Here is a 12,618-nt window from a genome sequence, read left to right on the forward strand (position 1 = left end):
CCTGTACCTATGTGAACTGAACCAGTCGTCCCAAGACATGGGATTTATAATCAAATCTTATTTCACACCTAAGGGAAGAATAGCTTGATTTGGCAGGCTATTTAACCAAGGGCTTATGGGAAGTAGGTGCTAGGCTTATCTCATGATTGTAGATCTTTCCTCAATTATCTTACCTCATGCTATTCTGGTGGCACTGTAGGGCCTTCCTCAGAGAAAGTACTGAGTTTAGCTTTCGTGTTGATTGTCCATTCCTTCAGCACATCCCTGCCTTTCCTGTTGTACTGTTAACCTCAGAAGTGCAGTAGCCATGTAAAAAATCTTTTCCATTTCTTCCATAGAGCACAGCATGGTCCTTGGCTTACAGTAAGTGTTCAATTAAAAGCAAATGTGTTGACTAGTTATGCTCTCTAATTAAAGTCTCAGTGCCATGACTTAGCTTTCTAGGGCTGCCATCACAAACCTACAGAGTCTGGTGATATATATGAGAATTTATTTCCTCTCAGTTTGGAGAGTGGAAGTTAAAATGGACATCACTGCAAAGTTCAATTCTTCTATCTCCTTGAGTTATAGATGGTTCCCTTTGCCCTGTTTCTCCACACAGTCTTCTTTCTGTGCTTATATGTATTCTAATCTCTTTAGGAGGACCAGTCACACAGGCTCAGGAACACCTTAACAAGTTCATTTTATCCAATTTATCACTTGCAAGATCTTAACTTCTAATATTGTAACTCAACATATGAATTGGGGGTACTGTTCAGTCCAAAACACTCCACCCATGACAAGGGGAGTCTTTGTGCTTCCCCCCTACCCCAACCTGAGCATACCACACACACTCCACAAAAGCAGTAGGGTGAATATCATGGCTTCTCTTTGATATAGTCAAAGATGTGTCTACCTGGCTACTTTCAAATCAGACTCTGGAACTATTGCTTTCCTGATAGTGGTGGACACACTCAGGACAACTACCAAGGATCACCATGAGCTAGTGATGCTGGGAAAGGAAGAGGTCTTCAGAATGATTTCTTTCCCTTGGACCCCTCCTGGGATATAACATTAGAGCCTAACACCCAAAGAAAAAAACAAGAAGGACCCCCCCATGAGTTTTCTAGATGACAAATACTGTTTTCAAGAATCACATGTGTAGGAACTCCAATAATAAGAGTGACTTCCTGCAATCTTACCAAAGATTTCAAACTATGGGATTATTCAGTTCAACTAGTATGTGTGTTGATATTAAAAACAAGATACCATGGAGCTAGAGAGATGGCTCAGCAGTTAAGAGCACTTCCAGAGGCTTCTCTTCCAGAGGGTTCAGGTCCAGGCCCCAGCAGCCACATTGTGGTTCACAACCATCTGTACCTCCTCTTGAGGTTAATTTATAAAATGGCTGCACCCAGTCTGGCTTGTTCTTAAGCAGCAGCCATGTTCCCGACTAGACAAGGCCTGAGGCCAAGAGCAGCGGGGTGCTCCTGCAGCTGCTCGGCTCAGACTGTGACTCAGGGCAGCCAGAAGCACCACCCCTGGCAACCACGAGACACCAGCATGGGAGATATGCTCTGTCTCTACAAAGCTTGGCTGAACCCCAGAATATCTTCCATGCCCTCAGTACCTGGTAGAATGAAGATTCTTATGCTTAAAGATTATCCAATATTTATATATTTGGAAATGCTCAATTAACAAGATGCCCACACAATTAGAATTATTAACCCAATTAACTAACTTAGATATGAATTGTTACCCAGGACTGTTCTTGATGTATCTGTAGTTTTCCATGGCTGCTACATCTCCCCTCTCTCCTAGCTCCTCTTCACTTCTCCTCTTCCTCTCCCTCTCTTCGCTCCTCCCACATTAGCTGCTCCCCAATCACCATGCTTATTGCAAATAATGTAGCAGCAGCAGGAAACCACCCTGCTACACCTCCAGTTCCAAGGGATCTGACACTCTCACCCTTTTCTGGCTTCTGCTGGTACTGTTCCCATGTGGCACACATACTCGCATGCAGGCAAAACATTCATACATATGAAATAAAGTAAAAGAAAACAAGAAACAAAAGAGTGCTCTCTATTAGGTGGGTGGTACTGTATCCCAAGAACACAATGGGTGTGGCAGTCAGTGATGATACCTTAAAGCTGAGAGCACATAAAGGTTAGGTGCTGGTATAACATCAACAAGCTAAGCTTCAAGGTTCCAGAAGGTGTATAGTGCAGCATGCCAGGTCCCAGCAACTGTCAGCACTGAATACTACTGAAAGTGGGACATAAAATCCATAATTTGAATATATATTAAACTTGGAATGTAGGGAAAATCACTAAGGCTAGGTGTGGAGGCTCTATGAGAAAGCCTTTTTGAGGACATCATGACCAGCTCAAATAATTATTAGACATAACTGAGACAGAGAACATGGGAGTGAAGACAATGGCAGGAGGATAATATATGAAAAGCTCCAGGGTCTAGGAAACTCATACTGTTTCTAAGGAAATGGGATGCCAGGCTTGCATGAGAAAAAATCCTGTACAAGATGAAGTGCAAGGCCATTTAGCCCTTGTTCAGAATGGCTCTGCCATAGTAATAATGGGAGGGCATAGAGGAGTTCTTTAAAGAGCAGAAAGACCTGTCCAGCTGTGCCCTTATCTGCTATATGAAGAATGGGCTGGAGAAGATTTAAAAAACAAACAAAAAACAAAACTACAAGTGGCCAGGTAAGTAGGCCAGGTGTTTGCAATTATCCTGACGAGAGACGGCAGCAAGAGGGGACAAAGAGAAATATAGTAATTATAAGGTTTTGTTATAGCCACGTAATGAACACTGTGAAGACTTTGAAGCCTCGGGAGGGTTTTGGGACCGTGAATTTGTTACCCAAATGAGCCCATTTGATTCTTTTGTTGGAATCTTTGGTTCACCCTGGAAGAAATGTATCATACTATAATTATGAGGCAGAGCCCTGAAAGGGAACTGATAATTGGAAAGGGGAGGATACATTCAGATTTAGAGGGTGTGGCCATTCACTATGAACAGGTTTACTGGAGGACCAAAAGGTTGAGGGAAACACAGATTGGAGATTCACTCTGAGACAGGTCATGGGTATGATGTGGAGGGTGTGGAGCTGAGGAAGGCATCCTGTCTTGGGACAGGAACTATCAGTGTTGCTCAAGTTAGCAGAAAGATAGGCAGAGAAAGCTTGAGGAGAAAAGCCATATAAGGGAGGGAGTACTGAAGTTTGGTGTTTTAGAAACCAAAGGAAGAGACTGTTTCTAGAAGGAAAGATTGGGGAATGATGTGAAATGCTTCCAAGAAGTGAGGAAAGGTGATGCCTACAGATTCAACAAAGGTATCACAGTGACTCTAGCAAGGGCTGCTTTTAGCTCTATGACAAAGCAAACAGGATTACAATGAGTAATATGGTGCCTTGGAGATGAAAGAATAGAGATAGCATGCATGGTGGAGGCCAAGAACGCAATGGTATGAAAGTCATTCTTACAACATGAGCAACAGGTCATCCTTTGAAAGCACTATTAAGGTCTCATGCACTACGTAAAACTTATAGCAATTCACATGTCCTAAGTGTTAGGAAAACTATTGGCTCAGGACCCCCCACCCCAAGTCCAACTTCTCTGAAAAAAAGAGATTTATTTGCCCCAGAGGTACAGAGGGCAGGGAATGAGAGATGAAAACAGAAGGTAGAGAATGAGAAAGAAGGGAAAGGGAACAAGGGAGGGTAGAGGAGTATTTGTTCCAGGGGGACAAAGTGGTGCCCCTGGACATAGAGGAGACAGACTTGGCCCATAGGCAAATAGAAGTTTATAAAGGTAAAATGGGGAACCCCATGCTAGGATAAGGTGTTTAATTTTGATTGGGTATGTTAATTAGGTGAGTCAAAGGGGGCTTTTTAAAATAATATGATTCTTTATTATAACATCCTTTGAAAGTCCCAGTTTTTTAAAATTTAATTTAATTTAATTTTTTTTTTTTTTGAGACAAGGTTTCTCTGTGTAGCCCGGGCTGCCCTGGAACTCACTCTGTAGACCAGGCTGGCCTCAAACTCAGAAACCCACCTGCCTCTGCCTCCTGAGTGCTGGGATTAAAGGCGTGCACCACCACTGCCTGGTTTAATTTATTTTCTTTTTACTTATTCATTTTACATCCCACTCACTGCCCCCTCCTGGTCACCTACTCCCACAATCCTTCCTCCATGCTCCCTCTGTAGCATTATTTTTTTTCAAATCCTATTTTTAATGATGATTCTTAAATGCTTTAACCTCCCTTGTAGCCCAACCCCCACCAGTGGTAGTGGAAAAGAAAGGATACAGGGGAAGTGGACCTGTGTAGCAACTCCCATCTGTGTTGTCTGGAAATTAGCAGTTCAGTCCACAAGTTAGCAGGCAGTGCCAGCTCGATCCACTCACAGACACCTCACAGATATACCAGCAGTTTACTTCAGTAGAGTCTAGCAACAGTTGTGGCACAACCTAGCAGAGACAGCCAGGCCTCAGCCTTGGCTTGAGTCAGCAGAAAGGACCAGAAGGAAAGCCAAAAGTTCTTTGCTGTGCCTATCTCAGATCAGTGAAGTTGTGAGACTCACAAGTATTGCACAGCTAGCTCTATAAGCAAGCCTAGCTCAGCCTCTGTCACTGTCCATCAAGTCCTAATTATACCCTCCAAACATCATGAGTCCTCCTCGTACCTTGCCTTAGCATGGGTCTTGCTTCAACATGTGCATCCAATAGGCTTGAGTCTGTGGAGTCTCAACAAATGGAACTCAACTATGCAATGCAAGGTAGATCAATACATATATGTCGTTAGCAAAGAATCCTTCATCATGTGTCCTTTCATGTGTTTGCTTTAGCAGAACATCCTCTCTCCTGTGTCTCCTTCAGTGAAATGTTTCTTCACAAGTTTGTCTTAGTCTTTCACCTGTGCTCACTTCACAAAAACACACCTTCATGTGCTTGCCATGAAGTACATGAAGAAAATTTTTCATGGTAGAAAAATACCATCTAACACAACTGATTTGCCAAAGAACCCTTAAAGTTTCCCCTATCCCCACTCCCCTTCTCTTCTGAGTGGGTGGGGTCCCTCTGGGTATCCTCCTACCCTGGCACTTCAAGTCTCTGAGAGGCTAGGTGCTTCCTCTCCCACTGAGACCAGACATAGCAGCCCAGCTAGAAGAACATACATATCCCACATATAGGCAACAGCTTTGGGGGTAGCCCCTGCTCCAGTTGTTACACATGAAGATCAAGCTGCACATCTGATACATATGTTCAGGGAGGCCTAGGTCCAGTCCATATATGCTCTTTGGTAGTTCAGACTCTGAGATCCCCAAAGGTCCAGGTTAGTTAATTGCACTTATATTGGTCTTCCTGTGGAGTTCTTATACCTTCAGGGCCTGCAATCCTTTCTCCTATTCTTGCATAAGAGTCGCCAATCTCCATCTACTGTTTGACTATGGGTGTCTGCATCTGTCTGAGTCAGCTACTGGGTAGAGACTCTCAGAGGACAACATGCTCCTGTCTGCAAGCATAACAGTATCATTAATATAGTATTAGGGATTGGCACTTGCCCAAGGAATGGGTCTCAAGTTGAGCCAGTCATTGGTTGGCCATTCCCTCAGCCTCTGCTCTATCCCCCATGCCTACATTTCTTGTATACAGGATAAATTTTGGATCAAAAGTTTTGTGGGTGGGTTGGTGTCTCTGTAGCTCCACTGAGGTTCCTGCCTGACTATAGGAGGTAACCTCTTTAGGTTCCATATCCCCAATGCTCTGAGTCACAGCTAAGGACACCCCCATTGATTCTTGGGTGTCTCCCTTATTCAAGGTTTTGTCCTAGAGATGCCCCCTACCTCCTCACTCCACCCTGCATCAAGTTGCAGATTTCCATTCATTTTCATGGCTATCTAGCCATCTCTCCTGTCCTTCCCCACACCTAATCCTGAATCCCCCATTCTCCTCCCCATCTCTCCTCCATTCCAATTCCTTCCCTCCATCTGCCTCTTATGACTATTTTATTTTTCCCTTCTAAGTTAGATTCAGGCTTCCTTGCCTGAGCCTTTTTTCTTGTTTAGCTTCTTTGGTTCTGTGGAGTGTAGCATGGTACCTGTAATTTATGACTAATATTCACTTAAAAGTGAGTATATACCATACATGTCCTTTGGGGACTGGGTTACTCACTCAAGATATTCTGAAGTTTCATTTATTTGTCTGCAAAATTTGTTGAGAAACGCACTAGTCCCTGTTCAGGTGCCAAAAAATGTTGGGGCCTAGGCTGGCCCACTTTGGGCAGCCTAAAATGTTGAGGCCCTCTACACTCCATGCTTGGCGGCCATTGTATCCCGGCCCAAGCTGCCGCTCCAGTCCGCGGGTCGGGGTTCAGCAAGAGAGAGAGTGAGGACGGACTCAGAATGGAGACCAGACAGAGTGTGATTCAGTCCCGTTTATTCTTCAGTCTCTCTTCCTAGTCCAAGTCCCAAGTCTTGAGTTCCCAGTTCCTAGTGCCTCCTGTTGTTCTCTTCCGAGTGTCTAATGTCTACTCCTACTCCTAGTGTCTGAATCTCTGTTACTCCAAATTGTTCTCTAAGTTGTATTCTCTATTCATGATGCCTTTGTTTTCAATAGGTGAATAGTATTCCATTGTGTAGATGCACCACATTTTCTTTATTCATTCTTTAGTTGAGGGATGTCTAGGTTGTTTCCAGTTTCTGGCTAATACAAATAAAGCTGCTATGAACATAGTTGAGCAAGCGTCTTTGTGGGATGTTGGAGCATCTTTTGGACATATACCCAGGAGTGAAATAGCTGGGTCTTGAGGTAGAACTATTCTCATTTTTTTCGAGAAACTTCCAAATTGATTTCCAAAGGGGATGTTCAAGTTTGGACTTCCACCAGCAATGGAGCAGTGTTCTCCTTGCTCCACATTCTCAACAGCATGTGCTATCACTTACATGAGTTTTTGATCTTAGCCATTCTGATGGGTGTAAGATGGAACCTCATAGTTGTTTTGATTTGCATTTCCCATATGACTAAGGACTTTGAACATCTCTTTAAGTGCTTTACCACGACCATTCAAGATTCCTCTGTTGAGAATGGATACAGAAAATGTGGTACATTTACATAATGGAGTATTACTCAGCTATTAAAAACAATGATTTCATGAAATTCACAGGCAAATGGATGGAACTAGAAATATCATCCTAAGTGAGATAACCGAGTCACAAAAGAACACACATGGCGTGTATCACTGGTAAGTAGATATTAGAAAAAATACCTGGAATACCCACAATATAACACACAGGCCATGTGAAGCTCAAGAAGAAGGAAGACCAAAGTGTGGATGCTTCAGTGCTACTTAGAAAGGGGAACAAAATAATCATAGGAATTAGAGGGAGGGTCCTGGGGGGGAAGGGGAAAGGAGAAAGGGGAGAGGATCAGGGGTGGGAGGAGATGGGGAGGGAGATGTACAGAGGGTCAGGAAATTGAACATAGGTGTACAGCAATGGGGATGAGGAACTTGGGGTAGCCACCAGAAAGTCCCAGATGCCAGGAAAGCAAGAGGACCCCAGGAACCAACTGGGATGACATTAGATAAATACCCAACAAACAGGAGAGAAAACCTGTAGAGACCATATCCAGAGGTTAAGCATGGTCCCCGGTTAACAGATGGGGCCACCCAACCATCTCAAAAATTTTAATCCAGAATTCCTACTGTCAAAAGGAAATGCAGGGACAAAAAGTGGAGCAGAGACTGAAGGAAAAGCCATCCAGAGACTGTCTCACCTGGGGATCCATCCCATATGTAGACACCAAACCCAGACATTATTGTTGATGCCAAGAAGTGCTTGCTGACAGGAGCCTGATATAGCTGTCTCCTGAGAGGCTCTGCCAGAGCCTGACCAATACAGATGTGGATGTTTGCAGCTAGCCATCAGACTGAGCATGGGGACCCCAATAGAGGAGTTAGGGGAAGGACTGAAGAAGCTACAGGGAATTGTAACCCTGTAAGAAGAACAATATCAACCAACCAGAGCCCACAAAGCTCCCAGGGACTAAACCATCAACCCAAGAGTACACATGAAGAGACACACGGCTCCAGCTGCATATGTAGCAGAGGATGGCCTTATCTGGCATCAGTGGGAGGGAGGCCCTTGGTCCTGTGGATGCTCAATGCCCCAATGTAGGGGAATGCTAGGCCAGTGAGGCAGGAGTGGGTAGGTGGGTGGGAGAGCACTCTCATAGAAGCAAGGGGTAAGGGAATGGGATGGGGGGGTTGTGGAGGGGAAACTGGGAAGAGGGATAACATTTGAAATGTAAATAAATAAAATAACCAATAAAAAATTAATCACAAAAAACCCAAGATTCCTCTGTTGAGAATTCTGTTTAGCGCTGTGCCCCATTTTTTAATTGGGTTATTTAGGTTGTTGGTGTCTAACTTCTTGAGTTCATTGTAAATTTTGGATATTAGCCCTCTGTCAGATGTAGGGTTGGTAAAGATCTTTCCCCAACCTGTGGGCTGCCAATTTGTCTTTTTGACAGCATCCAAAGGGGGCTGTTGATTGCTGGACTTCAATACTTTGACAGCTGAACTTTGGTAGTCAGTCTCAGGAGGACTGACTGTAGGAATGTAACCTAAGGGTTTTTCAGCAAGGCAAAGGGAAAAGGGAAGAAGGGCAAGGCCTGCCAGAGTCATACTTGCCATGCTCAGGACAGCTAGAGTCCACAGTCACTAAACATGACTTCTGTGCTAGGAACAGAACCTTTTATATTACATGGCCCTTTATCGTTTGAAAGCTGAGCTCAGCAGATAGGTTACAACAGTTACAGTTTGGAGCTGCTAGGATTGGGAAAATGGGGGTGGTGGTGGAAGGAACTGTTTAAGCACAGTGGGGGAGCTGGGAGAAATGTCTGAAGGGGTCTGGGATGGAAACTGGGAGGAGGGCTTGCAAGGAGTGGGGCTGCTTACCATTTGTAAGAAAAGGAGAAAAGGGGAGAAAACCCACATTTTACATGTGTGTGTATTTCACATGTGTGAGAGAAAAGGTCATGTTTGTTTTTTCCAAGTCTGATGCATTTCTTTCAGCAGAGTAACACATTGTGAAACCAGCCCACAAATATCAGCATATGTATATATATATATATATATATATATATATATATATATATATATATCAACAACAAACTGAGAAAGAAAAGACTCTCATTCCTAGTAGCCTCAAAAATACCATACAGATAATTTGACAAGAGAGGCAGAAGCACTTTTACCATAAAAGTTTAAAATCCTGGAGAGACTGAAGAAGACACTAGAAGTTGGAAGGTCTCTTATGCTCATGGATCAACAGAATCATTATCATGAAAAGGGCCCTGATATTTTTTATCCCTCCACCTCTGCTCCCAAAGACCTTCCTTCTCTAGGCCAACTTCAGTTCTTTGCAGCTTGACCCTGAGCTCTTTTGTTTGTGTATCCTGTCTCTTTAAGGCTTCCCTGGGCCCACTTCTTCTTCCTGTCTAGTGGGGGTAGCTTTCTGGGGCTTGAAGTGTGACATCAGTACCAGCGGAAGAATTGTTTACTGGTCTCTAAACTACATTAGCTTCCAGGATAGTATGATCTGCTAGGTTCCTTTGCTTAAGCTGGGGTATGCAGCTGTCTAAGGTGGGCTGAGGGCAGGCCTTGGAGGCAGGATGTCATTTCATTAAATGGCATTTGGGATTTCTCTCAAGACCTTTGCCTGAATTATTACATGGCATTATGGTTAATATTGTCAGCTTGAAACAGTCTAGAATCACCTGGGAAGATGGTCTCAGTGAAGGACTGTCTGCATTCGGTTGGCTTGTGGATGGTGTCTGTGGTGGATCATCTAAATTAAAGTAGTTGATGTAAGAATGCAAGAATTGAGCTGAGCACAGCATGCATGCATGCATTTCTCTGCCTTTGGCTGTTGATATGATGCAATTAGCTGTTTGAAGTTCATGAGTTGAATTCCCACCAATAATGGATTCAAATTGTGAGCCAAATAATCATCCCTTTCTAATCTAAGCTGCTTTTTGACAGGATATTTTATTTCATGGACATAAATGTAACTAGAACATATAAGAACTCCAAAGAAGAAAGTGTTAAGATCACAGTGCTCTGTGAGGAGAAAGTTTGGTGTCTATAAAGTCCTGTTTTCTCCCAGTGCACATCTGTGAAACTACAATACACAGTTTGAAATTCTGGTTTGGCTCAATCTTCCACATGAAGATGGGAAGCTGAGGTTTAGAGAATAAAAAGAAGCAGCTTATCCAAGATGCCCCATTTAAAGGCTAAGAGTCACTTTCTGGAAACTGACTCCAGGCCTGGGTTTCTACCACTGCTGCCAAAGCAGGTGGAAACAGGAATCTGAGTAGAGAAGTCAGCTTGTTTAACAGCTGGAAGAGGCTAATGACTGAGAGGCATTGTTGGAAGCAGGTGATGAGGTAGCCAACACAGACACACAGACAGACAGACAGACAGACAGACAGGCACGCGTGCACACACACACACAGAGAGAGAGAGAGAGAGAGAGAGAGAGAGAGAGAGAGAGAGAGAGAGAGAGAGAGAAAGAGAGAGAGAGAAGCTTGTGTGGTTAAATACCTTCTCTTTGTAGGAGCTGAATACCTACCAGGGTTCAGCCTGAAACACCTTAAGGAAAAAGGTGACATGTTTCCTGTGAAGAAGCTTGGCTTGAAGGGAGAGCATGCTTTCACCGTGTGGGTCCCTTAGTGATAATAACATAGCTTGTATTTTAATAAAGATTCAAGCCCTCCAGCAGATAGTTTATAGGGAAGAAATGCAGATCAATAAACAAATGAAAATGGCTCAGGCTTATTCATAATTAAAGCATTATAAATTAAAGCAACAATGAGATAGATATCATTTTCACCCATTATAATGATGCCTGTTTAAAAAATCCCATAATATCTTTTGTTCATTCTTCTGTAAAATAAACGCATTATATTTCCCTTGGTGGGTCCTGCACACTGATAATATTGGCCAGTACAAGTCAAAGTCATTAACACACATGCCTTTGAACCCCACAGTGTCACTTCATGTTGTATGACTGCATGCCTGTGAAGAAGAATGCCCAGAAACACCCAGTCTTACTGCTTTGTAGAAGCAAACAGCTCTGGACACTCATGGGGTTCACAGGTGAGGGGAAAAATGTAGTTGGCAGAGTTGAAAAGAAATTTGATACTTTTGTTGTGACACAGCTGGGGAGCCCAGAGCATACTGTTCTCTTACAAAATAAGTTGGCTAATAGCACACTCCTCAGATGAATGATTTTAGAGTGAAGTCTTTGTACACTGCCAACTTAGAGATTCACCTCTAAGCAAAAAGTGCTCTTGTCTCTTCCTTCCCATTCCCAGGAACATCTGTCTAACTTCCAAGTGAGAACTTCTTGGCTTCTCTGGGATGTACCATTGGTACTGGATTTCTGCAGTCCACTTGGCACAGTGGCCATGGCCATCTTTCTAGACCTGGGTATGACAGAAGACTTAGAAGAACTATAGACCTTTGAAATTCCAAGATTAACACAATAGACCCTGGAAGACTTTCAGAGCATTTGAATTACAAATTTAGGGACATTTCAGATGGAAATTATGCTATAGCTAAAGTTACATAAAGGTGAACATATTAGACATATTCTATGTAAAAAATTTAAAGTCATGTAGAGGATTGTGTCTTATCTTGCAGCCATTTTTGGCATCCAATACAAGAGAAGAAGGTACGGAAGAAGGTTGAATGCTAGTGTTTCTGGGTGACATTGGGGGCCCAGGAATGGCAAAGGAAGTCTCTCCACTCTTGCTATGATTCAGGTGTTGGGTTGCTATGCCACCAGGGGGCAGTGCCTCCAAATTCACACGGATCATTGTCTCTGTTACCAGAAAGCCCCAGTGGGTCAAGTTGGCAGCACAGGTAAGGAGCCAGGGAAAGGTACCTTAGCTCAAGGCCACATGGCAAGTCAGTGCAGCTGACTTCTCAACTCTTCTCAATCTAGCCACCATGTAGGGAGAGAAAACTGTTAGCTTCATTGTCTATCAGACAGACTGGGAACAAACAATAGCATTGTTCAACCAATACTGAGATCTTGAGGAGGAAGGGCAGGACATGGTTGTCAAATAAAATACAGGATATCAATTTGAACTTGGATCCTGAATTAACATGAATAATTTTAGTGTAAATAGATTCCAAATGTTGCATGGAGCACAATACTGATGTTAATAACAACTTTTTCTTATCTAAAGTTCAAATTTATTGGTTAGTGTAGTTTTATTTGCTCAATCTTGCAACTGTGGTTGCACAAAAATGTAGGCTCAGCTTATAGAGCTTCTGGGTTTTACTGAAGGCAATCAAGACCCACTTATATTAGTTTTGAGTTGAACAAGTGAGCTGGGGGGGGGTAGGGGTGGTCAAGTCACACTCTCTCTATCAGTCTTATTTCCTCCTCTTCCTTTCTTCTTTTCTTTCTCCCCTTCTTTTGTCTCCTCTCTTCCTCTTTCTAGCTGGGCCCAGCTGTGATTGATTCCTTTGACACCTAACCCCTTCTTCCTTCAGTGGCCCTGGGACTTTAGAGGCAGGGTTTGACCATTAATAATGATATCAGCCTAA

The sequence above is a fragment of the Arvicanthis niloticus genome, chromosome X, assembly GCF_011762505.2.
Source record: "Arvicanthis niloticus isolate mArvNil1 chromosome X, mArvNil1.pat.X, whole genome shotgun sequence".
Classification (NCBI taxonomy): Eukaryota; Metazoa; Chordata; class Mammalia; order Rodentia; family Muridae; genus Arvicanthis; species Arvicanthis niloticus.